General features: G+C 41.6%; 1 pseudogene; it reads left to right on the top strand.

Annotated features, from left to right (window-relative positions):
• Positions 1 to 17,991: 17,991 nt before the first annotated feature.
• LOC132541089 (small nucleolar RNA SNORA73 family) lies at positions 17,992 to 18,178 on the top strand (annotated as a pseudogene).
• The last annotated feature ends 8,518 nt before the right edge of the window (positions 18,179 to 26,696 follow it).

Below are 26,696 nucleotides of genomic sequence, written 5' to 3'. Positions count from 1 at the left end.
TGTTCTTGTTTCAGAACCTCTTATTAGAAAAAAATTTTTTTGGAAAAATTTCATGTACATTAAACATGTTAGACTATTTAGTGAAAACATATCTTAATATCTTAATAAGAAGTAAAAATTGTAAGAAGCACAAAGTTATGTGTGACCATTAAATGAAGTATGCTTTCATTCATAAAATACAAATTGAACGTAGATTGCTTCATTAGTTGTTTTTTTTTCATGTGAATCCTCTGGTTTGAAAATAAATTCTTTTTTTATAATTTTTTAAAAATCTTTATTTACTTATTGGATAGACATAACCAGAAATTGAGATAAAAAGGGGTTATAGAGAGGGAGAGAGACAGAGAGACACCTGCAGCCCTACTTCACCACTTGTGAAGCTCTCCCCCTGCAAGTAGAAACTGGGGACTTGAACCTGGGTCCTTGAGCATTGCAATGTGTATGTTCAACCAGATGCACCACCACCCAGCCCTGCGTCATTAGTTCTCTTGTGGCAAGATAAACTGATCCCTTCAGATCACTGTACAGCTCTCCCCAGAGACTGCAGTTATCTCGAGACTCAGCTGGGGTTGAAACATCAGTTCGTAAGCTACTGTACCTGGCTGTTGGTGGGCTTCACAGTTCCTTACCACATGAACCTCCCAATGGGGCATTCACAGCATGGCAGCTTCCTCTCCTTCCCAAAGAGAGGTCTCAGAGAAAGTCAAGGCATCAGATACCATCCCAGACGAAAGTGACAGTTTTTAATAATGCAACCACTCGATTCTATTGAAGGATAGAAAATGTTGGGTCAGGGCCAAGTGGTGGCACACCTGGTCAAGTGCACATGTTGCAGTGTGCAAGGACCCAGGTTCAGGGCCCCAGTCCCCACCTGCAGAGGGAAGCCTTACAAGTGGTGAAGCAGGGCTGTAGGTGTCTCTGTCTCTCCCTCTCTATCTCCGCCTTCCCTCTCAATTTTTGACTATCTCTAGCCAATAAAAATAATGATAATAAAAAATTTTTTTAAAAAAGAAAAGAAAATTTTGAGGCTGAGTAGGTGGGTGTAGATAGCATAATGGGTATGCAAAGAGACTCTCATGACTGAGGCTCAAAGTCTCAGGTTCAATTCCACATACCACCATAACCTAGAGCTGAGCAATGCTCTGAAAAAAAAAAAAAAGAATGGAAGAAAGAAAGAAAGAGAGAGAGAGATGCTGGTGCTGGGTGATGGTGCACCTGGTTGAGTGTATGTTACAAAGCTCAGAGACTCAGGCTCAAGCCCCTGGTTCCCAACTGGTTTACAGAGGGAAAGTTTCATGAGTGGTGAAGCAGTGCTGCAGGTATCTCTTTATCTCTCTCCCTATCTCCCTCTTCCTCTCAATTTCTGGCTGTCTCTATCTAACGAATAAACAAAGACAATTAAAAAAATTAAAGAAAGAAAATGCTCAGGGAGGTTTTTCTTCTTTTCAACTATTATTTATGTTATTTATTTTATTATGATTTTTAATTTCCTTATCGGGGAATGATTGTTTTACATTCGACAGTAAATACAATAGTTTGTACATGCATAACATTTCTCAGTTTTCCATATAACAATACAACCCCCACTGGGTCCTCTGTCATCCTTTTCCAGGACCTGTACTCTCCCTACAATACCCCACCCACCCCAGAGTCTTTTACTTTGGTGCAATACACCAACTCCAATTCAGGTTCTACTTGTGTTTTCTCTTCTGATCTTGTTTTTCAACTTCTGCCAGAGAGTGAGATCATCCCATATTCATTCTTCTGTTTCTGACTTATTTCACTTAACATAATTTCTTCAAGATCCATCCAAAATGAGCTGAAAATGGTGAAGTCACCTTTTTTAATAGCTGAGTAGTATTCCATTGTGTATATAGACCACAACTTGCTCAGCCACTCATCTGTTGTTGGACATCTGGGTTGCTTCCAGGTTTTGGCTATCACAAATTGTGCTGCTATGAACATAGTTATACACAAATCTTCTTGGACAAGTGTGTTTGGTTCCTTAGGATATATCCCCAGGAGAGGAATTTCAGGATCATAGGGTAGGTCCATTTCTAGTCTTCTGAGAGTTCTCCAGACTGTTCTCTACAGAGACTGGACCAATTTACATTCCCACCAAGAGTGTAGGAGGGTTCCTTTGACCCCACACCCTCTCTAGGATTTGCTGCTGTTACCTTTTCTAATGTATGACATTCTCACAGGAGTGAAATGATATCTCACTGTTGTCTTTATTTGCATTTCTCTGACAATCAGAGACTTGGAGCATTTTTCATGTATTTCTCGGCCTTTTGGATCTCTTCTGTGGTGAATATCACTTCTGTCCATGTCCTCTCCCCATTTTTGGATGGGGTTGTTTCCTTGTTGTTGAGTTTGGCAAACTCTTTATATATTCTGGTTATTAGCCTTTAATTCCTTGCTCCTGCTTGATTGCTATGGCAAGAACTTCCAACACTATGTTGAATAGTAATGGAGATAGTGGGCAGCCCTGTCTAGTACCTGATCTGAGGGGAAATGCTTCTAGTTTGTCACCATTGAGTATGATGTTGGCTGTAGGTTTGCTAAATATAGACTCCACTATCTTCAGGAATTTTCCATCTATTCCCATTTGTTGTAGTGTTTTGATCACAAAGGGTTGTTGTATTTTGTCAAAATCTTTCTCTGCATCTATTGATATGACCATGTGGTTTTTGGTCTTGCTTTTATTCATGTGGTGGATCACGTTGATTGATTTACATATATTAAACCAACCTTGCATTCCTGGGATAAACCCCACTTGGTCATGATGAACAATCTTTTTAATATACTGCTGTATCTGGTTGGCTAGAATTTTGTTCACTATTTTAGCATCTATGTTCATCAGAGATATTTGTCTGTAGTTTTCTTTTTTGGTTGCATCCCTGTCTGCCTTTGGTATCAGAGTGATATTAGTTTCATAGAAGCTGGAAGGGTGTATTCCAGTGTCTTAAATCTTCTGGAAGACTTTTAAAAGTAGAGGTATTAGTTCTTCTTTGAACGTTTTGTAGAATTCATTTGTAAAACCATCTGGTCCAGGACTTTTATTCTTGGGAAGATTTTTGATAACTGTTTCAATTTCATTAGCTGTGATGGGCCTGTTCATGTTATCTAGTTCCTGTTTACTTAATTTTGGAAGTTCATAGGTATCTAAGAAATTGTCCGTTTCTTCCAGGTTCTCTAGCATGGTGGCATATAGTTGTTCATGGAAGCCTTGCATATGTTGAATTTCTGCAGTGTTTGTTGTGCTATCTCCTATTTCATTTACAATCCAATTTATTTGGGTCTACTCCCTTTTTTGTTTTGTGAGTCTGGCTAAAGGTTTGTCGATTTTGTTCACTCTTTCGAAGAACCAACATTTACTTTTGTATGTTTTCTTATTTTCAATGTTATTTATTTCTACCCTAACTTTAGTGATTTTTGTCCTTCTGGTTGCTTTAGGGTTCCTTTGTTCTCCTTCTACTACTACTACTACTACTACTACTACTACTACTACTACTACTACTACTACTACCAGGTCTTTAAGATGTGCAATCAGGCTGTTTATTTGTACTTTTTCTTGTTTCCTAATGTGTGTTTGTTTGACTATGAACTTCCCTTTCAGTACTGCCTTAGCTGTGTCCCAGAGATTTTGATAGCTTGTGTCTTCATTTTCACTGGACCCTTGAAACATTTTTATTTCTTCCTTTATTTCCTCTTTGACCCAGTAGTTGTTAAGTAGTGTACTGTAGAGCTTCCACATTTTGGAACTATTACTAATCTTTTGTTGATTGTTAAATGTTAGTTTAATTCCACCATGGTCTGAGAAGATGCTTGGGATGATTTCAGTGCTCTTGAATTTGCTGATGCTGTCTTTTTGGCCTAACATATAATCTATCCTTGAGAATGACCCATGTGGACTTGAGTAAAATGTGTATTCCAGTTTCTTGGTATGAATGACTCTGAAAATGTCCAATAATTCTAGTTTATCTTATCTCCTTATTTAGCTCTTTCATGTCTTTATTGATTTTCTACCTGGATGATCTGTCCAGTTGAAAGAGTGGGGTGTTGAAGTCCCTACTAATACTTGTCGTGCTAGTGACATGAGGGAGAGAGGTGATCCAGGAACCAAGCTCGTGGTGGCAAGGCAATCCAAATCTTTATTCATCAGAGCGCTCCAGAGTCAGGTGGTAGCACACCTGGCTAAGCCACGTGGTGCAAACAACAATGCCTGGCGTTAGCCTTCCGTTTTGCATGCGAGAGTGCTCCTCCATGTCAGAACACGGAAGAGAGAAGACAGAAACGGAAGTGGCTTGACAATACTATACATGGTTAGGAAAGGGGAGGAGGAAGGCAAAAGGGTCCAGGAATGGTATGGACCTCCCCAGCAATTATTGCTAGGGGTTCAACTAGTAGGACTAGCAATACCCTGCATGGAATTAGGAAGGAGACCTTTAGTCATTTGTAAGACAAAACAGAAGATTGATATATAGATAATAAAAGGATTTCCCATAGCATCAGGGAATGCAGGGTGGAGCAGGCTTAATGTTTTAAGAAATGCCAGCTCCTGGAGGTGGGAAAATGCAGGGTGTTTTGTGAGGCAGGGACATCTGATACGGCAGGCAACCTTTTGAGGTTCCTGTGTCCCCCTTTTGCTCAACCCCTCCGTAGAGAGAGAGACTAACAGGACGGACTCATCTCTCAGGTCAAGCCCTGTCAGGCTCCACCACATCCCCACAATATCCCTACAATTACTGTGCTATTAATATATTGCTGTAGCTCTTTCAGTAAAAGTTTGACTTATTTAGATGGTTTCTCATTGGGTGCATAGATGTTAATAACTGTTAAATTCTCTTAATTGACTGATCAACTGAGCATTAAGTAGTGTACATCCCTATCTTTTTAAATTTTATTTATTTTAATGTCTGTCATGTCAGATATGAGAATAGCTGTTCCTGCCCTTTTTTGTGGGCCATTGGCTTGTATGATAGTTTTCCACCCTTTCACTTTGATTCTGTGTTTGTCTTGTTGAGTTAGGTGGGTTTTCTGTAGACAGCATATTGTTGAGTTGTGTTTTCTGATCCATCTTCCTACTCTGTGCCTTTTAATAGGTGAATTCAGGCCATTGACATTTATTGATATCAAAGATTGAAAATATTTTAATGCCATTCGTGTAGATTGTTAGAGTGTTAATATATGGCATACTTATGGTGGTCTGACTGTTTATAGAGGACCTTTCAGAGCTTCTTTCAGGGCAGGCTTGGTGATCATTTATTCTTTCAACTGTTGCTTGTCTGAGAAGTTGTCTATGCCTCCATCTAGTCTAAATGACAGTCTAGCAGGATATTGGTTGAAAGCCTTTCTCATTGAGCACTTGATAGATATCTTGCCATTCTCTTCTGGCCTGTAGTGTTTGTGTGGAGAAGTCTGCTGCTAATCTTATGGGTTTTCCTTTGTAGGTGACTCTTTATCTCTTGCAGCCTTCAGGATCCTTTCTTTATCCTTATTCCTTTCCATTCTAAATAGGATGTGTCTTGGTGTCTTTAAGTCTGGGTTAATTCTGTTTGGGACTCTCTGGGCTTCTTGAATCTTTATGTCTTTGATGTTGTCTAGACGAGAGAAGTTCTCAGCTATTATGTCCTGAAGAATACTTTCTTCCCCTCCCTCTCTTTCTTCCTCTGGTAAGCCAATAATGCACATAATATTTATTTTGAAGCCTTCCCATAGGTCTCTGTTGTTGTTTTCAGTATCTCTTAATCTCTTTTTGAGATCTCTTACTTCTTTTTTAGTTGTCTCTAAATCATCCTTAATCTTGCTAATTCTGTCTTCAGCCCATTTATTCTATTCTCTCTCCCGTATATTTTTTTCTGGAGTTCATCTATTTTGTTACCCTGTTCTGATACTGTTTTAGCTAGTTGTGTTCTTAGCTCAGCTATTTCAGCTTTCAGCTCTCTAATACCCTTGAGATAATTAGTGTTTTCTTCCAGAGTCTCATTTGTTGTTTCTGCATTTCTGATGACAATTCTTTCAAACTCTCTACTCACTCCTGTGATTATTTCCTTAACTAGTGTTTGGATGTTAACCTCACTATTTTGTGGTTTAACCTTTGGGGGGCTTTTAGCTGGACTCTTGTCCTGGTTCATTTCTCCAATATTTCTTCTTGTTGGTTTAACCATTCTATATAGTATGTTATGAGGTCCATCTCTCAGAACTTTTCAAATTACTCATCACTCTTGCCTAGGTTGACTGTGTCTAAGTAAAGTACTTAAAGGGTTCACAGTTGTGGAAACTAACAGTTGTTTCAATATTATTTTAATTGTTGAGATGGAGCACAGTGGTTTTAAAAGCCTCTTTTGTTCTTTTTCTTCCCTGTAGGCTATGGGGGCCTGAGGGCTTTTAAACTATAAGTAGGCTTTTTAGCTTAATCCCTCACTCCTGACCAGGTGATAAAGCAGGGTGGGGAAGAGATAATCCAGTGGTTATGCAAACATACCCCAAGGACCCAAAGCTCCAAGCTCAATTCAGCTATTCTGCCAAGCCCGGCAGTACTGCCTGTCCCTGTGAGTTTCTAAACAAGTCTGGTTTATAGTCCGTAGGTTCTGAGGCAACTATTCACCATGTTCTAATCAGGAGAACAATATGGAAAGGCTCCCACCACTAGGCCACCAAGGTGTAGCTCTTCTCCTGAGTTTCCAAGTCAATTCTCTGTCCCCCAGTGTCAGCACAGGGCCTCTCCCCTGCTGCTCCAGCCTCTGAGGGCAGTAGCAATGGAGACTCGCAGTTGCATCTGGTGAGTCTTAGGGGAGTCCTCTCCTACCTTCAGCAGTGTTTTTATTGGTGAAACAGACAGGAGGTGATGCCTCAACTGGTAAACTGCCAGACTGTTTACCAGCCACTTAATTTCTCCCTAGGTTCCTTTTTGTCCACAAACCACACATATCTGCACTCACCAGTGATTTGGTGGGTCCCTGAAGTCATTCTAGTCCTGCCTTGTTGTGGTACCAGATGATCTCCTTTGGTATTCCGAGTTGACCCAGGAGTGGAGAGGAGAAAAAAACATATAAGATTATAAATTAAAAAGAGTATAGTCTGTTCTGTTCTCTTCTCTTGTCAAAAAAAAGTAATGCCTCTTCTAACTATGTAAACTCATTCGAACCCAAATATTTAATATTAAAACCTCTTCATATTTGGAGAAACTGCTATTTGTTTCAAGAAAACCAGAAGAGTGCCTTTGGAAATAATCTCTGACCAATGTCTACAATTTACACAACTAGGATCTGGGTCTGCTGAGCTCCAGCCAATGTTTGCTTTGGAATGTCCACAGAAAGTAGAAAGAGTTACTAAGGTGTGTTGTTCACATTAAAAAGTGTTAAGGACATAAATGATGCTGTTGTAAATTTGAGATTCTCCTTTCACTATTTTTGAGTTCATATAATATGTACCCCTGTTCACTTACAATCTTGTTAATTAGTATTAAATCACTAATAAATTTTTTAAGGGGGGGCAGGGAGAGGTGGGAAGGACAGAGCTGAATAGACAGCATAAGGTTCTGCAAAAGACTTCCATGCCTGAGGCTCCAAAGTCTCAGATTCAGTCCCCAGCACCACCAAACGCCAGAGCTGAGAAGTGCTCTGGTTGTACTTTATGTGTATCTTTCTCTCTGTCACTAAAAATACATAGTTTTTTTTTAAAGATTGTTTTTTAAAAAAGGACAATGGGGGCAATTCTTCACCCCTCACCCTACACCCTCCCACCCACCCCCAAAAAGACCTTTGGAATTGTTTCAAGTGTTGATAGTATCAGAGGATCTTTTGTTATGTTAATGAATATGACTTTTGGAAAATATCTGAAGATGGAACTGGTTGGTAGGTGAGAGGGGAAGAGGACTGGAGAATGAGTTTGGATGGCAAGTGAGCTATGATTAAAGCAACCAAGTCTGAAGAATGATGTTTCCTTGGGGGCTGGGTGGTGGCACACCTAGTTAAGGGTACATAATACTACATGCAAGGAAACGCTCAAGGATCAGGGTTTGAGCCCTCGCTCCTCACATACTGGGGGAATACTTCATAAGCTGTGAGGCAGGTCTTAAAGTCTCTCTCTCTCTCTCTCTCTCTCTCTCTCTCTATCTTCCCCTCCCCTCTCAATTTCTCACTGTCCTATAGAATAAAAAGAAAAAAATAAATAAAGGTTGCTAGAAACAGTGGGTTTGTAGTGCTAGCTCCGAACCCCAGCAACTGGAGGCAAATAAATGAGGTTTCCATAAACACACACACACACACACACACACACACACACACAAGTAGGGAGGGGGTGACTAAAATACCTGGTGAAGACATGAAAGCTTTGAGCCTTTTGCCTATACCTTATCGTCCTCATCTATTCCATCTGCTGTTGGTTTGTACCTTTTAGTATGCTTTGTAATAAATCAACCATATTCACTACAGAAATGACTTTTCTGAGTCCTATGTGCCATTCTAGCAAATTAATCAAGCCTGAAGAAGGTGTTCTGGGAACCTATGATTGGTAACAAGTTGGTCAAAATCACAAAGTCACTGGCCTGTCAGTGAGCACCTGAAGTCTGAGAATTAGGTCAGGGGACGTCTGATCTATTGCTGATCAGATAGATGGAATTATAGGCTGTACCTGAAGTGGGGTCTTGGGAAACTGAGTCCTTTACCTGTGGAATCAGGTGTCAGCCTCCAGATGGATAGTGTCTGAGCAGAGCTTGTTAAAGGAAATCATTATTACTGTGAAGTAAAAGAGAAATTTATTAAAGAGGTTTTGATTGAAGAAGCAAGGAAATTTTTTTTCTTTCTTTCTTTATTGGATAGAGATAGCCAGAAGTCGAGAGGAAAGGGGAGACAAAGAGGGAAAGAGACACCTGTAGCACTGCTTCAGCACTTGCAAAGCTTTCCCCGTGCAGGTGGGGACTGGAGGCTCGAACCTGGGTCCTTGAGCATTGCAACATGTGCTCTCAACCAGGTGCACCACCACCCAGCCCCAGGCTTAATTTTTTTTTTTTTTTAATTTATTTCTTTATTGGGGAATTAATGTTTTACATTCAACAGTAAATACAATAGTTTGTACATGTATAACATTCCCCAGTTTCCCATTTAACGATACAACCCCCACTATGTCATTCATCATCCTTCATGGACCTGTATTCTCCCTCCCACCCACCCACCCCAGAGTCTTTTACTTGGGTGCAATATGCCTTGCTTCCTTGAAGCAAGGAAATTTTTTAAGTGCTGTCATTAATGACTGAAATTAATCTACTCACTACTTCATCTTCCCCCAACAACAAATAAGGTCAATGTTTCCAAGATTATCAGAGGTCTTACTAAATATGGTGGTGTAACTAACCAAATGGAACAGTAAATACATTTTTCCAGCTACTTATGTAATATATAATTAGTGGAAACAATGACAAAAATAACTGTTGGTTGTGGTGAGAACATGTAATCTCTTGAATTCAGGGAAATGGAACTTGATGACCTTAGTTTTTATATTAGACAAAAAGTCATGGATCTCAGAAGTTTTTAGAAGTACATTACCTTAGGATATTTTGTTTAGTTTCCAAAAACTGTGGTAATGTCATTCCCTAACTCAGCACTCATCTTAGTGTCATTTAAAGGCACTACGTGAGCAGGCCTCCATAGCTCCAGATTTAATTTTGCATAATGAAGCTATGTTTTAATATCTTTTTTAAGCTTTTAATATATTTTTTATATTTTATTTATTTATTCCCTTTTGTTGCCCTTATTGTTTTTGCTGTATTGTTGTTGTTGTTGTTACTGATATCATCGTTGTTGGATAGGACAGAGAGAAATGGAGAGAGAAGGGGAAGACAGAGAGAGTAAAGAAAGACACCTGCAGACCTGCTTCACCGCCTGTGAAGCGACTCCCCTGCAGGTGGGGAGTGGGGGGGTGGGGCTCGAACCCGGATCCTTACACGGGTCCTTGCGCTTTGGCGCCACCTGTGCTTAACCCATTGGCTACCGCTTAACCCACTGCGGTAATGCCCGACTCCCATGTTTTAATATCTTTAACAATTCTTGTTGTAACTTGAAACTTAAAAGGGGGTTAGGCTGCGGCACATAAAGGATTGACTGTGAGGTGCTGAGAACGGGTTTAAATAATTAGAAGCTTTATTTGGGTGAACCGGGTAAAGGCAAATATCTAGGCGCTGCAAAATAAGCGGCTCCATTTAAGGTGAAGCAAAAGAGAGGTTTATTCAATAAAATCACTGAGAATGTGAGGGGAGAGGTCTAGCTAGGAAAATAGGCAAAATCCAAAGTCGGCAAACTAAGTTACCAAGATCACCACGTGAAAAGACCAGGATCAATCCGGAGCCACGGCAAATGGAGAGTCCATGGTGAAGGTGATCTAATCAAGAGAGGTCTCTCCTTAAATACATCCCCTTGTCAGGCTGACGTCATTCGGATGTTAGTTGTCCCAAACTCCTGTTGGGGGGGTTCACAACAAATTCTGACACTGAAATCATTTATTTGATATTTACACATTGATAAATAATAATTGTGGTCCAGGAGGTGGCACAGTGGATAAAGCACTGAACTCTCAAGCATGAGGTCCCAAGTTCAATCCCTGGCAGCACATGTACCAGAGTGATGTCTGATTCTTTTTCTCCTCCTGTCTCTCTAATAAGTAAAATCTTAAAAGAAAGCAAAAGCAAATAGTAATTGATGATTAATTTCCTTTGTTCTGTGTAATGTGCTCTTCTCCTAATGTGTTCAGATCTCCTTGCTCAGTAGGTAGTCATCCCAGGGTGTGCTCTTTCTTGGTTAAGATGGGAGAGTCTTCTCTTTTAATTCCAACTTGGAATCGTCTGTGAATTCAGTCAATTCCACTTATTTTACAATTGTACTTAAAGCTTGGCATCTCAATTCTATGTGGCTCCCCTAATCATGATAGGTGCCATTTACCTATATAATAAGCAATTTGATTCAAATAACCACAGGATCAGGCGGTGGCTCACCTGGCAGAGTGGATATGTTACCATGTGCAAGACTCAAGTTCGAACTTCTCGTCTCCACCTGCAGGAGGAAATTTCACGAGTTGTGGGACAGTACTGCAGGTGTTTCTCCTTCTCGCTCTTTTTTCCCCCTTTCTCTCCCTCTCTCTCTGTCTCTATTTCTCTGCCTTTCACTCCATATTAAAAACTATGAGAGGGAGCCGGGTGGTAGCGCACCGGGTTAAGCACAGGTGGCGCAAAGCACAAGGACCGGTGTAAGGATCCAGGTTCCAGCCCCCTGGCTCCCCACTTGCAGGGGAGTCGCTTCACAGGCGGTAAAGCAGGTCTGCAGGTGTCTGTCTTTCTCTCCCCCTCTCTGTCTTCCCCTTCTCTCTCCATTTCTTTCTGTCCTAGCCAATGACGACGATGACAAGGGCAACAAAAAGGAATAAATAAATAAATAAATAAATAAATATTTTTTTAAATTTAAAAAAAACTATGAGAGAGAGAAGGAACAGCTACTGGGAATGGTGGTGTCATGCACTCACTGAGGTGTAAAGATAACCTTGGTGACAAAAACGAGTAAATAAGTAATCACAATTTTCTAAGAAAACACACAACTATTACTCTAAAAATGTGGAGTTTCGGTCTTGTGCAAGCACGAACAATGAGTAGTTGGACCACTGAGTAATAGTGTTATCTCTGCAGTCATTCTGTGTGGCCAAGGGCCCTGCAGCCTAGAACAGACACTATCCTCTCTCTTTAGCTCATGTCCTAGAGAAGAGTAAATATAAACTCCTGGAATTATGTCCCCAACAGCCTTTAGCAGAAATAATCTTCCCTGCCTCCCACCCAAAGCTCTTCTCTTGTGAACTCCTTAGACAAGACCTCTTCTGAATTTACCAATTTGTGAATATAGCATTAATCTGATAACTCCAAAGCACTCTACCCACAGACCTGAGAAAGTCCTGTCTCCATGCCACTTTTGAACTCTTCTTGACACATTTTAGCCTAATGGTTGCAACACAACAAGCAGAATCAACCATTCCCTCACTACCCCATGAGTCCAGAGTCTTCTAAGCACCCTTGTCCTAGTAAACACCTTTATATAATTTATTCTCTCTACTCATCCTTTCATTATATTGGGTTCTTTTTCAGAATCCCAGCTGTTGGCTTGTGATACCATCACCACCTTACATGAGCCCAGCCTCCCATGCTCAGCTCTGCTCACTACAGAGAGAACACATACTTCCTTTACCTGCTCACACAGCTGTATTTTCTATGATTTTGTCTTGTTACCACTAGTTTGCTCTTACAGCAAGCACCAATCATTCCTTCTTGTCTTGCACAAGCTATAGCACCACATCCCAAAGTTGTAAAGAACACTGAGGTTCTGACCCCATAGGATGCACCAAACAAACAAACAAACAAAAAAGACTTTTGATACTTTAGAGACAATGGAAATCTAATCCAAGTGTGTAATTTTACTATTATTATTTGTGTGACTTTATTATCTTGCCATCACCACTGTGGCCTGAGAGTTTAACTGGCAGCATAAGTGTAAGAAGAGTTTAAATAAATGGAAATAATGACTGATGATCAACTAAAAATGTGGAAAGGGAAAAGCAGCAACTCCACAGGGAGTGATCTGAGGAAGAGCTGGAGGGGATTAACCATGTCAGATACCTCAAGGCACCTCAGGGCTCAGGTATTTCCACTCTATGTTACATCTTTCGAGTAAGTTAGTGATGTGATGTGTCATGGTGGGTGTGTGGGGCGCTGGGGGGGTGCAGTTTGCAAGAATGGTGTATTTCAAATATGTGCAGGTCAAAATGAACAGAGGAAAAAAGTGAGTAGGGCAACATGAACTCAAGCATATTAAGAGACTCTTTAATATATATATAAAATTTTAATGAAGGATACAGAGGGAATGAGACCAGAGTATGCTCAGTTCTGGTTTATCAGAGAGCAGGAGATTGAATCTGGTACTTCAGAGTCTGAGGCATGAAAGTCTTTTGCAGAACCAGTAAGTTATCTCCACTGCCTGAAGAGATTTTAAATAGTGTTATATTTGTAACTACTTGAGGGTGACAGTGTTTTTGCATACATCTATCACAAGGAAATGAGAAATTGTACCCCATGTTTCAACAACTGTACTGTAAACCATTAATCCTCCAATAAAATGATTTTTTTATTTAAGAAAGGAGACATTAACAAAACCACAGAATAAGAGGGGTACAGTTCTGCACAATTCCCATAACCCAATCTCCATATCCCATCCCCTCCCCTGATAGCCTTCCCATTCTCTAACTCTCTGGGAGTATGGATCCAGGGTCGTTGTGGGTTGCAGAGGGTAGAAGGTCTGGCTTCTGTAATTGCTTCCCTGCTGAACATGGGTGTTGACTGGTCTATCCATACTCCCAGTCTGCCTCTCTCTTTCCCTAGTAGGGTGGGGCTCTGAGTAGTCCTGGAGCTCCAGGACACATTGATGGGGTCGTCTGTCCAGGGAAGTCTGGTCAGCATCTTGAAAAGAGAGTTAACATACAAAGCCAAACAAATTGTTGAACAATCATGGACCTAAAGACTGGAATAGTGCAGATGAGGTGTTGGGGGGTATTCCCTGCATGCTCTTGTGTACTTTTGCTTTCAGGTATATATTTTTTCCCCTAGTTTATGGGCACATGTGAACCTATGCTCTATCTCAGGGGACCTGGACTATATCTAGGTTTGGGGACTTTATTGGGGAGTGGACCACCTGGAATGGAATTAGAGAATACTATTCTTCTTCTTCTAGCATTTGCCCTTCTTCCATAGCCAGTCAACAGCGTCAGGTTGAGCCTGATGTAAAGTTTCGAGACCTCCTTTGAATCTGGAGAGGTGGCAGTCATTGACTATGTGGGTCATAGTCTGTCTGTAGCCGCAGGGGCAGTTTGGGTCATCTCTGGCTCCCCAGCGATGGGACATAGCGGCGCACCGGCCATGGCCTGTTTGATAGCGATTGAGGATACTATGAAAGGAAAGAGAATACTATGAAAGGAAAGATCTCACCCGAGTGATGAAGCTGAAGGGTTGTCATTCCACACCTGAAGTCTCTGGTCACAGTCTGAAGTGAAGCATGTTGTGGTGGCACTCGTTGCGTTGATTAGGTTGTGATCCGCGGATGCAGTATTATTTTATTTGAATTGAGAGAAGCATGCAGAAAAGTGGGCCCCACCCTAAGGTTCCAGGACTGGGGGAAATATAGACTCTATAGTGGAAATGTGAGGTTCCTGTTGTCTTAGGGTTCAAGAAGACAATGGATAGTTATTGTTATCATCACATTATTTGGTAATTGGGTTAACTTTGGAAAGTCCCTTTGTTAGGGTTTGGGGTATAATACCCAGCATCTTGTATATAGCTGTGCTACCGGTTGTTTCTGTTCTCCCTGGACTAGGCTTTTGAGAGAGTCCACATATCAAAGACTCAGCCTATGTATTAAAAAGACTCAGTCTGTTTTAAGAAGTTCTAGACATATGATCATTTTTTCCCTCTCATATTAATTAAATAGTGGTTTATATGTTTACACTTTAATAGGAATGTACATAAACACGATTCCCGCCACCAAAAGACTGTGTCCCATCCTCCCCTGCTCCCCACCCCCACCACCCCGTCGCGCCAGGAAGCCCAGTGGCCACCCTCCCCTTCACCACAGGGTTTTTACATTGGTGCCCTGCTCTCAATTTAATCAATTTAATCAGTTTCCCTTTCTGTTCTTCTTTCTCAACTTCTGTTGATGAGTGGGGACATCCCATACTCATCTTTATCTTTCTGACTTAGCTGACTTAACATAATTCCTTCTAGCTCTGTCCAAGATGGGTCAGATAAGGTGGGCTCATTGTTCTTAATAGCTGCATAGTATTCCATTGTGTACCGCAGCTTTCTCAGCCAATCATTTGCTGTTGAGCACCTGGGTTCCTTCCAGGTTTTAACTGTTATGAATTGTGCTGCTATGAACATAGATATACACATATCTTTTTGGTTGGGCGTTATGGAGTCCTTGGGGTGTATCCCCAGGAGAGGAATTACTGGGTCATATGGAAGGTCTATGTGTAGCCTTGTGAGAATTCTCCGGACTGCTCTCCAGAGAGGCTGGACCAATTTACATTCCCACCAGCAGTGCAGAATGGTTCCTCTGTCCCCACAGCCTCTCCAACATTTGTTGCTGAAAATTATTTTTTTTAAGTCTGGTATATATATGCAACGGAATACAACTCAGCTATCAAACATGATGGAATCATCTCCTTTGCCTTATATTGGATGGAACTTGGAGGAATTATGTTAAATGAGATCAGCCAGATGAAAAGAGTGAGTACCAGGTAATCTCACTTAAGAAACAAGGAGGGAAGGCAAAATCCAGGAGGAAATTCCAACTAGATGTGGTGGATTGCAGCAAGGCAAAGGATGTGGGTGAGAGTGGGCACTGAAGACCCAATGCTGAAGGAAGTCCTAAACCGACGGGGTTGGTGTGCAGAAATGGAATCCATGTGACAGCGACTGTCTTGTAAATCATTATCTCCCTAATAAAACCTTTCCAAAATTCAGAAAACATTTACAGCTAATAAGCGTGAGAGTCATAACGAAAGCCATCTATCTGGATGGGAGGTGGGGTAGATAGCCTAACAGTTATGCAAAGTTTCATGTCTGAGGCTCCAAAGCTTCAGGTTCAACCGCCTGAACTACCATAAGCCAGGGCTGAGCTCAGGAAAAAGAAGGAAAGAGGGAAGGAAGGAAGGAAGGAAGGAAGGAAGGAAGGAAGGAAGGAAGGGGGAAGGGAAGGGAAGGGAAGAGAGGAAGAGAGGAAGGAAGGAAGGAAGGAAGGAAGGAAGGAAGGAAGGAAGGAAGGAAAAGAGGAAGGGGAAGGAAAGGGGAGGGGAGGGGAGGGGAGGGGAGGGGAGGGGAGGGGAGGGGAGGGGAGGGGAGGAGAGGAGAGGAGAGGAGAGGAGAGGAGAGGAGAGGAGAGGAGAGGAGAGGAGAGGAGAGGAGAGGAGAGGAGAGGAGAGGAGAGGAGAGGACACCATCTGGTTTGGGGAATCCTTTAAAGGTGGGATATTCTATACTAAAACCATAACCCCAATCAATCTATTCAGAGTCATCGCTGAGTGGGAAGTGCTAGGTGTACTCATAGATGTGGTCAGTATTCCTAGTCCCCTGTGTGCCCCTTTCTTGCCACACATGAACTTTGACACTGAGCCCTCACATTCTCTGGGCTTCGGTACTCTGATTCAGGCCTCTTCTTCCCTTTAGAAGCTCTCCTGACTCCTAGCCCTGGGTCATGGCTAATTTGATTCTTTTCACGCGCACTTTCCAGCTGGCTCTAGCTCTCAGCTGTGCAGGGCCCTTTGGCTCATACTGGGCAGCCAACATTCTGTGGCTATTTGAAAATGCCACTAGCCTAGAAGATAGGGAGCCCATTTCCAGTGTCTTGATTCTCAACAAGTCATTTGCATGTGGTAGAAAAGTGTTGTATGGGGGCCAGGTGGTAGCGCAGCAAGTTAAGTGCACATGGCACAAAGCACAAAGACCCAGGTAAGAATCTGGGTTCACAAAGGTGAAGCAGGTCTGCAGGTGTCTCTCTTTCTCTCCCCCTCTCTGTCTTCCCCTCCTCTCTCCATTTCTCTCTGTCCTATCCAAGAACAACGACATCAGTAACAATAGCAATAATAACCACAACAACAATAAAACAACAAATGGAAAAAAAATGGCCTCCAGGAGCAGTGGATTCGTGATGCAGGCACTGAGCCCCAGCAACAACCCTGGAAGAAAAAAAAAAGAAAAAAGAAAAGTGTTGTATTCCTCAGAAATTGGGGCCACATTGATAACCAAATAAATTTGATGTCTTAAAAATGACTTTTCCAAGGGACCATGCCTTTATTAATTTTTGCTTGAGCTGGACAGCTAACATGCAGATGGGCTAAAGGTATTGTCTGGGGAGATGGTGTCAGAGGAAAAACTTCCAGTGGAGGGGAAGGGATTCAGAACTCTGGAGGTGGGAATTGTGTGAATTGTACCTCTCTTATCCTACCATCCTGTCAATCATAATTAAATCAATTAAAAAATAATCATAATAAAAAATGACTTTCCAGCCCTAAGAGGCAATTGAGTGGTTATCCTTTTTCCAAAAGTGAAGAGTATTCAGATCTGTTCAAGGAAAGAGTTCTCCAAGTATACTGTCTGTTCTAAAAAAAGCATATTGTGCTTAATTTTTAGCAGACTCAGAATAATGCTGAAACATCACCTTCACTCTGGAGAATCATGTATAAAACATTTACATGCATATAAATGATACAAATTATTTTTTCTTTAAGAAGATGCCAGAAAACTACAATTATAGTACTAGAAATGTTTTTGATGGGAGTCAGGCGGTAGCGAAGGAGGTTAAGCATATGTGGTGCAAAGCACAAGGACAGTTGTAAGGACCCCAGTTCAAGCCCACGGCTTCCCACCTGCAGGGGAGTCGCTTCACAAGCGGTGAAGCAGGTCTGCAGGTGTCTGTCTTTCTCTTCTCCTCTCTGTCTTCCCCTCCTCTCTCCATTTCTCTCGGTCCTATCCAACAACAGTGACGTCAATAGCAAAAACAATAATAACTACAACAATAAAACAACAAGGGCAACAAAAGGGAATCAATAAATTAAATAATTTTTGAAAGAATTTTCTTTATTCAGATCTAGGTTCTGGGTAAGAGTATTATGTAGAGAACTTTCACAGAGAAATGAAAAGTTAATACCACTGTGTCAATAGTTGCCTTGTAAACCATTAACCCCCCATAGAACTGGAAAAAAAAAAAAAAGGAGGCTGGGTGGTGGCACATCTGGTTGAGCGCACATGTTACAATGCACAAAGACCCACGCTGGAGCCCCTGGTCCCCACCTGCAGGGGGAAAGCTTTGCGAGTAGTGAAGCAGGATTGCAGATGTCTGTCTCTCTCCCCTATCTCCCCCTTCCCTCTCGATTTCTGGATGTTTCTATCCAATAAATAAATAAAAGTACTAGATGCGGATACGCTCTCCGAGGCTCTGTCTGGGTGGCAGCGGGAGCTCAGGGCTCTGCCCGGGGATGTACAGTCCCTTTCCACAGCGTCAGAGATGAAGCGGGGCCCTGAGTCCACGCTCACATATTCCTACAGCTTCTCAGAGTCCCAAAGACAGTAAGTAAGGAAACAAACCAGGAAACAGTTTACCTGGACACCCTACCTGGGTGTGGAGTTTTTTTTCTTTCCACTTTTTTTTCCTTTTTTTAAAAAAAATTTTTATTTATAAAAAGGAAACATTGACTAAACCATAGGATAAGAATGGTACAGCTTCTCACAATTCCCACCACCAGAACTCTGTATCTCATCCCCTCCCCTGATAGTTTTCCTGTTCTTTAACTCTCTGGGAGTATGGACCCAAGGTCATTGTGGGATATAGAAGGTGGAAGGTCTGGCTTCTGTAATTGCTTCCCCACTGAACGTGGGTGTTGACAGGTGGATTCATACTCCCAGCCTGTCTCTCTCTTTCCCTAGTGGGTAAGGGCTCTGGGGAAGGAGAGCTCCAATACACATTGGTGGGGCTGTCTGTCCAGGGAAGTCTGGTCGGGATCATGCTAGCATCTGGAACCTGGTGGCTGAAAATAGAGTTAACATACAAAGCCAAACAAATTGTTGACCAATCATGGACCTAAAGGCTGGAATAGTGCAGATGAAGAGTTGGGGGGCCCTCCATTTTGTAGATAGCTAGTAGGCCTATTTTAGTTATATTCCAAAGGGCCTGTGGCTACACTAGTGTTTTGTTTGTTTGTTTTTGCCTGAGCCTGAAATCTGATATGCAGGTGGATCCTAATTATTGTCTGGGGAGATGATGTCATGGCTGGAAAAGGGACCAGAAAGCTGGATCAGGGAAGAGAGTAGCTCCCTAATATGGGAAAGGTATATAAATATTGTTGACTGTAAACCCCATTGATTTGATGTGATCTGGGGCCCATTTTCAGGAGCCTGTGTGACCTCTGCATCCCTATAGATCTGAGCTCACACTCAGTGGTCATAAGTAGGAACATTCCAAGCTGCCTCAATATCAGGACCCATCTTCCTCAGGTGTAGCATAGAGTATATTGTCTGTCCTCCCTTTGGAGGATGAAACATTCTCTACCATTGTTGATCCAAGTTGAGGGCAGGGTCCTATGGAGGCCCACAAAGGGGTCCGTTGTGTTGTTCTTGACAGAGATGACCCGTAACAATGGAGAGAGGGATTTATTCGGGGTCTAGGCCCATCATGTCTGTTTGGGAATCTCAGGACCCCCCAATAGGGCCCCAGGTTTTTCTTCCCACTCTTACCAGTCTCTATGATTTAAGCTCTCAACTTGTTTTTGCAGCTTTTACAGGTAATTCCAGATGGCTGGCTTACAGAGGAGATATCTTCACTTGTTTCAGTTAATTCGACTATATTGGGATCCATTATTGGCAGGTTGCACAGTGAATCATGAATTGAAGGTGTGTCAAGACAGACTCACTGGTACAGTCCATGCCTTGCTATCCTAGTGCTATCACATGGAGGGCAGGACTCTAACTGGGATACGGAGCAGCAGGTGCCTACTAAGAAGGAAACCCTGAGAACCTAGGTGTCTTTCAGGGGCCGGGCAGGTGCATCACCCAACTTAGTGCACAGACCCTGTTCCCACCTGCGGGATGAGATCTGAATATCTTTTCATTTCTTTTTTCTTTTAATTTATTTTTTATTTAAGAGAGGATAAATTAACAAAACCATAGGGTAGAAGGGGTACAACTCCACACAATTCCATATTTCCACAATTCCACCACCCAATCTCCATATCCCATCCCCTCCCCTGATAGCTGTCCCATTCTCTATCCCTCTGGGAGCATGGACCCAGGGTCATTGTGGGTTGCAGAAAGTGGAAGGTCTGGCTTCTGTAGTTGCTTCCCCGCTGAACATGGGTGTTGACTGGTTGGTCCATACTCCCAGTCTGCCTCTCTCTTTCCCTAGTAGGGTGGGTCTCTGGGGAAGCTGAGCTCCAGGACACATTGGTGGGGTCTTCAGTCCAGGGAAGCCTGGCCGCCATCCTGATGACATCTGGAACCTGGTGACTGAAAAGAGAGTTAACGTACAAAGCCAAACAAATTGTTGAGCTGTCTTTTCATTTCAACCAAATTCTCTAACTGTATAAATAATAATAAATGAACATAACCATGTTTCTGTGATTGCCAAGACAAAATAAAATTAAACTTTTATAGATTAAATAAAAATAAATAAATAAATAAATAAGAAGTAATTTAAAAGAAAATTTTAAAAGAAATGAAAAAAAATTTTTCTTCCACCATTATCCTTTCCCTTCTTTAATTACTTTACTTTTCCATCTTAAAGTGAATTATTGTGAGAGGTGGGCAGTGGCACACCTGGTAGAACTCCCACATTACCATGCACAAGGACGTGGGTTCAAGCCCCTGGTCTCCACCTGCAGGGAGGACGCTACACAAGTAGTGAAACAGTGCTACAAGTATCTCTTTTTCTCTCTTCCTCTCTTTCTCTCCCTTCTCTTTCAATTTCTTTCTGTTTCTATTTTTTTTTAAGTGGCTTATTGCTTTTCAGTAACAAAAGCTAAAGCAACTATTACTAAATGAAAGCAGAGGACAATGGGGAGAGAGGGTGCTAGCTAGCGGGGTGCTGTTTGGGGCTTGGTGCTTGATAGTGGAAAAGGGCCTGGATTGGAGATGAATGTTTTGCAGACACCTATCACAGGGGGATGAGAAATTATATTCAAGTGTCAGCAACCATACTACAAACCACTAACCTCTCCAATAAAATAAGGCACACTTTTAATAAATCTCAATGTGGCAATGGGAAAAGTCTTTATTTGTATTTTTTTGTGGCTTAATTGACTAGTGTAGTATCCCATAAAAGAATCAGCAGCCATTGAATTAAGATTCTTTTCTTATTTTATTATAATAAAATATTATTATAATATTTTCTTATTATACCAAAGCATAGGACTCTGGGGTGACGGGGAGTGTTCGGGTCCTGGAACATGATGGCAGAGAAAGATCTACCCAGGTGGCAGTTACAGTGTTATGTGGTTTTAAAACTGAGAAATGTTACATATGTACAAACTACTGTATTTTACTGTCAACTCTAGACCATTGATTCCCCCCAGTAGGGGGCTGACCATAGCACAGCGGATTAAGCACACATGGCGCTAGCACAGGAACCCGCATAAGGATCCGGTTTCCAGCCTCCAGCTCCCCACCTGCAGGGGGGTCGCTTCACTGGCGGTGAAGCAGGTCTGCGGGTGTCTATGTTTCTCTTCCCTCTCTGTCTTCCCCTCCTCTCTCCATTTCTCTCTGTCCTATCCAACAACAACGATGAACAACAAGAGCAACAAAAGGGAAAAACTGGCCGTCAGGAGCAGTGGATTGGTAGTGCAGGCACTGAGCCCCATCAATAAGCCTGGAGGCAAATATATAGTTAATTTTGGTTCTCTTAGGTTTATGCCTCTATCTTTTCAAACAGCGGAGAGAAAGTAATGCCTGTGACCACTGCTTAATAGAAAACATTTTTCCAGTGTGGTAGAAGGATTCTACCTTTGCCTGTAATAAATGAAGAGTTTAATAAAAAGAAAAAAAAATTAAGAGTCTTTTCGGGAGTTGGTCGATAGTACAACGAGTTAAGCGCAGGTGGCACAAAGCACAAGGACGGCGTAAGGATCCCAGTTCGAGCCCCTGCTCCCCACCTGCAGGGGAGTCACTTCACAAGCGGTGAAGCAGGTCTGCAGGTGTCTGTCTTTCTCTCCCCCTCTCTGTCTTCCCCTCCTCTCTCCATTTCTCTCTGTCCTATCCAACAACGAAGACATAAATCACAACAACAATAGTAACTACAACAATAAAACAAGGGCAACAAAAGGGAATAAATAAAATAAATATATTTTTTTAAATATTCTTTTCTTTGGAATGCTGGTCCATATCTCCAGAGGGGGGAATATGTTAGGGGAAGATGACCAGAGGGCTCTGCTCTCCAATTCCATCAGGTCCCTGAGGGGAAGAGGAAAAAAGGAAGGATATTCAGAAGTAGCAATAGGTGGAGGGCTGGGTGGCAGTGCACCTGGTTGAGCGCACATGTTACAGTGTGCAAGGACCCGGATACAAGCCCCGTGACCCCAGCTGCAGGAGGAGAGCTTTGCAAGTGGTGAAGCAGGGCTGCAGGTGTTTCTCTGTCTCTCTCCCTCTCAATGTTCCCCTTCCCTCTTGATTTCTTGTGGTCTCTATCCAATAAATAAATACTTAAAAAGCTACTGTTTAAAAAAAAAAAAAAAGAAGTAGCAATAGGTTTAGGTGTGACTTAGAAAGGAAGAGAGGGCAGGACCATAGGGGAGAAAAATGAGCAAATATATAGAGGTAGTTCTAGAAATAGTCTATTTTTGTTTTATTTTTTTATTAGTGATTTAATAATGATCGACAAAATTGTGGGATAAGAGGGGTACAATTCCAAACAATTCCTACCACCAGAGTTCCATATCCCATCCCCTCCATTGGAAGCTTTCCTATTCTTTATCTCTGGGAATATGGACCAAAGATCTTTATGGAGCGCAGAAAGTGGGAGGTCTGGCTTTTGTAATTGCTTCTCCGCTGGACATGGATGTTGGCAGGTCTATTCATACCTCCGGCCTATTTCTGTCTTTCCCTAATGGGGTAGAGCTCTTAAGTCTATTTATTTGTTTGTTTGTTTGTTTTATCAGAGCACTGCTCAACTCTGGCCTCTGGTGGTGGCTTATGAAGCTGGGATCTTCAGTGCCTCAGGCATGAAAGGCATTTTGCATAAGAATTGTGCTGTCTCCCCAGCCCAATAATAGTCCACATCTGTGACCTTGAACTATTGCAGTTTCCAATGGAGGGAATGGGGACACAGAACTCTGGTGATAGGAACAGTGTGGAATTATACCCTTGTTACATCATACTTTTGTAAATAAATATTAAATCACTAATAAAAATATTTTTAATTATTTTATTAGAAGGTTTATTTGTAAATTACTGAAAGCGAAAAAGAGAGAACACCAGGACACCACTCTGGTACATGTAATGTTAGAGATCAAACTCCAGACCTTATGTTTGCAAGTCCAGTGCTCTTAGCCACTGTATTACCTCCCAAAGCTTCAGGAAGATTCTTCAAAGAACAAATTTTTCTCTCTTTGACATTCAGTATTTCACGCACAAGACAGTATTTTCTGTGTTTCTAATCTTATCCAACAAAACAGTCTTCTCTTAGAATACCACATGTAGGCTGGGGAGACAGCATAATGGTTCTGCAAAAGACTTTCGTGCCTGAGGCTCTGAGGTTCCAGGTTCAATTCCCAGCACTACCAGAAGCCAGAGCTGAGCAGTGCTCTGGTCTTTTTCTCTGTACCTCTCTCATTAAAATAAATAAATTAAATAGGATAGCATAATGGTCATACAAAGAGACTCTCATGGCTGAGGCTCTGTAGTCCCAGGTTCAGTCTTCTGATCAGTGCTCTGGTTAAAAAAAAAAGAGAGAGAGAGAGAGATACAAAAGCAGCAGCAGAAAAAGAAGAAGAAGGAGAAGGAGAAGGAGAAGGAGAAGGAGAAGAAGAAGAAGACCACAGGGATAGCAAGATAAAATGACAAAATATTAGAGGAGGGATCATTGGCTTTCTGATTTTTTTTTCTGGTCTGTTGGCATTCATGGTCAAGAGTCACTAAAGAACTTTGCCTCCTTTCTTCACAGTAAAAAGTAGCTTTGAGCAGTTATTTAGTTGAAATAACCAATAATTGATGGCCATTTTCAGAAAGATCACAATTCCCTGCTGGGTTGCAAACAGCAGAGACTAGCTTTTAAACTAGTACTTTGTTTTCTTGTGAAATAAGAGTTAAGTTCAGTAGAAAAAAATTAATAACCATATTTCTGAGAAGAAACCCTAAGGGTGTTCAAGGAAAACATTTAAATGTCGCAACCTCTATAAGTTAGAGAACAGGCTGCCCTGAGAAGCTGAAGGAAGAATGTTTAGGGAGAATTATGTGTTTAAACAAGCATCTCATGGCAGAGAGAGATTCTTAAACTTTAAAACCAAATATTTAAACAACCTTTGGAAATTATTTGGAATGGTTCAGAATCTAACGACTGAAATGCCTATGCATTTCTCCCTAGACTTTCCCCTGCAGCGTCCTAGCAAACATCTAGGAAGGCAGTTCTGCCAGCACCTTGGGACCAGGTCTGTGAGACTCACTGTGGACTTCCTGCCTCCAGAAGTGGAAGAAAATTCACTGGTGGTAATTTCTCATGACAGAAATAGGAAACCAAAGCATCCAGTGGTATGTACCTCTGTAAATCGTAGAGATTTACTAACATAATAGTGAGTGGAATTAGCTGTCTCACGAAGTTAGAATGAGGAAACTTAATGCTGATAGCATGCCTCCTCTGAAACTGATTCAGAAGCCTCTCCTGAGCAATTGGGGGGGAAGGGTATAGGCAGAAGTCAACACCCCATGCTGAAAAAAACTTCAGACTGTGAGCACAGAGCTGGGCTTGGGGTGTGGGGTATGTTTGAGAGCCAGGAACTTGTTCTGAGCTCTTGGAGCATCTAGACAGACCAGACAAAGGAAGGCACCCAAGAGGACTTTCTGAGGCTTGTGCATCTGCACCTTAACCAGAAGGTGAGATCAACCCCCAGAAGATAGGATCTGGCTTCAGGGAAAATAATCCACTGATGGAAGAGGGGAAAAAAAAAAAGTCAAGCAAGGAAATATATTGTAATGTGTTTCCTCAAACTCACTTCTGTTTCTTTCTCTTCCCTATTATACTTTGTAGGTGGTGACAGCAATAACTTACTGGACATTTAAGTTAACTTCTTTCTCTCCTCCTCCTCTTCCTTCAAAAAAAAAGTAAATTAAGTTTATATATGCATAGGAATTTTTCTCTTGCAACCTTCAGAATTCTTTATCCTTATTTCTTTTCATTCTAAATTTGATGTATCTTGGTGTCTTTTGGTCTGGGTCATTTCTGTTTGAGACTCTCTGGACTTCTTGAATCTTTATGTCCTTTATGTTGTTTTTGGTGAGCATTTATTATGTCTTTTATTTTATTTATTTTTTTATATTTATTTATTTATTCCCTTTTGTTGCCCTTATTGTCTTATTGTTGTAGTTATTGTTGTCATCATTGTTGGATAGAACAGAGGGAAATGGAGAGAGGAGGGGAAGACAGAGAGGGAGAGAGAAAGACAGACACCTGCAGACCTGCTTCACGGCCTCCCCTGCAGGTGGGGGGGGGGGCTCGAACTGGGATCCTTGTGCTGGTCCTTGCACTTTGTACCACCTACGCTTAACCCACTGCGCTATCGCCGGACTCCCAAAAAAAAACTTTCTTATATGAGCCTCTGAAGATTTTATAATTTTTCTCTCTTAACTTTAATTTTCAGTTTACCTGAAATTGATATTTATATATTGTGACATAAGATCATAGTTCTTTATTTTTTAAGATTTATTCGTTTATTATTATGAAAGAGAGAAACAAAGACACTGCTCAGTTCCAGCATGTGGTAATACCAGGCCTTAATGCTGGGACCTCTGGGGTCTCAGCTATGCAGCTCTGGTATGCTACTGCTGTGATGTCTCCCAGCCTTCCCTTATTATTTTTTTTTAATGTGGGAGACAACCTGCATGAAAAGACAGATATCTGTTGAAGACCTGTTAAATATCTCACTTGATCAGTGTGTCACTTTGCCATGTGCACATCCCAGGTTGGAGCCGGGCCTCTTCTTCATTGAAGGAAACTTTGGTTCTGTTTCTCTCTCTCCCTCTCTATAAAAGTAAGACAAAGGGGGTCGGGCCATAGCGCAGCAGGTTAAGCACACGTGGTGCAAAGCATAAGGATTCTGGTTCGAGCTCCCCCTCACCCCCTGCAGGGGAGTGACTTCACAAGCAGTGAAGCAGGCCTGCAGGTGTCTTATCTTTCTCCATCTCTGTCTTCCCCTCCTCTCTCCATTCCTTTCTATCCTATCCAACAACAATTACATTAACTACAAAAACAATGGCAACAAAAAGGAAAGTAAGTAATAAAAAAATAAAATAAATGAATGAATGAATGAATTTTATATTTTCGGAATTTTGTTCCTGCAGACCACACTGCTTGCCCTGTAACAGGTCTCACTTCATACTAGGCTGGGTGCCTTCTTGTTCTCTGTTGGTTGCACTGTGGTCTACTTCCTGTCTCCTAAACAACCTCCCACTCTGACTATTGCTACAACTTTGGAATAAACTTTTTTTTTACCTTTTCTTTTTTTAGTTTTGAAAAACAAGTAGCCTAATGTGTTCTTTCCCTTATGCTGGAATGTGAGTCAGGGAATGTCTGCTAAAATGTATGCCATTAAGCACTGTATGAAATGTTCCTCAATATCCTCATGTAGTTTTTCTGGAAAATGCATTTTTCAGAATACTGTTTTATATTATTCAATTTGAAAATCCGACTCACACAGTATATGTGTGTGTTTATAGACTAGCCTATTAAAGGCCATTCTTTCTTTCTTTTTTTTTTTTTTGAAAGGCCATTCTTTCTAATCCTTACTTCTTTCTGAGGACAGAGGTTTATCTTTTCTATTTTATCATCCTTTATTAATAAAATAATGTTTTATTTACTGAACCTCTCCTCTCTAAATCATTTGTGCCTAATGAGGTTTCTTTTCTTTGCCTCTTTTCATGT

This window comes from Erinaceus europaeus, chromosome 10 (genome assembly GCF_950295315.1).
Source record: "Erinaceus europaeus chromosome 10, mEriEur2.1, whole genome shotgun sequence".
Lineage (NCBI taxonomy): Eukaryota > Metazoa > Chordata > Mammalia > Eulipotyphla > Erinaceidae > Erinaceus > Erinaceus europaeus.
This window is presented reverse-complemented; position numbering and strand designations above follow the sequence as displayed.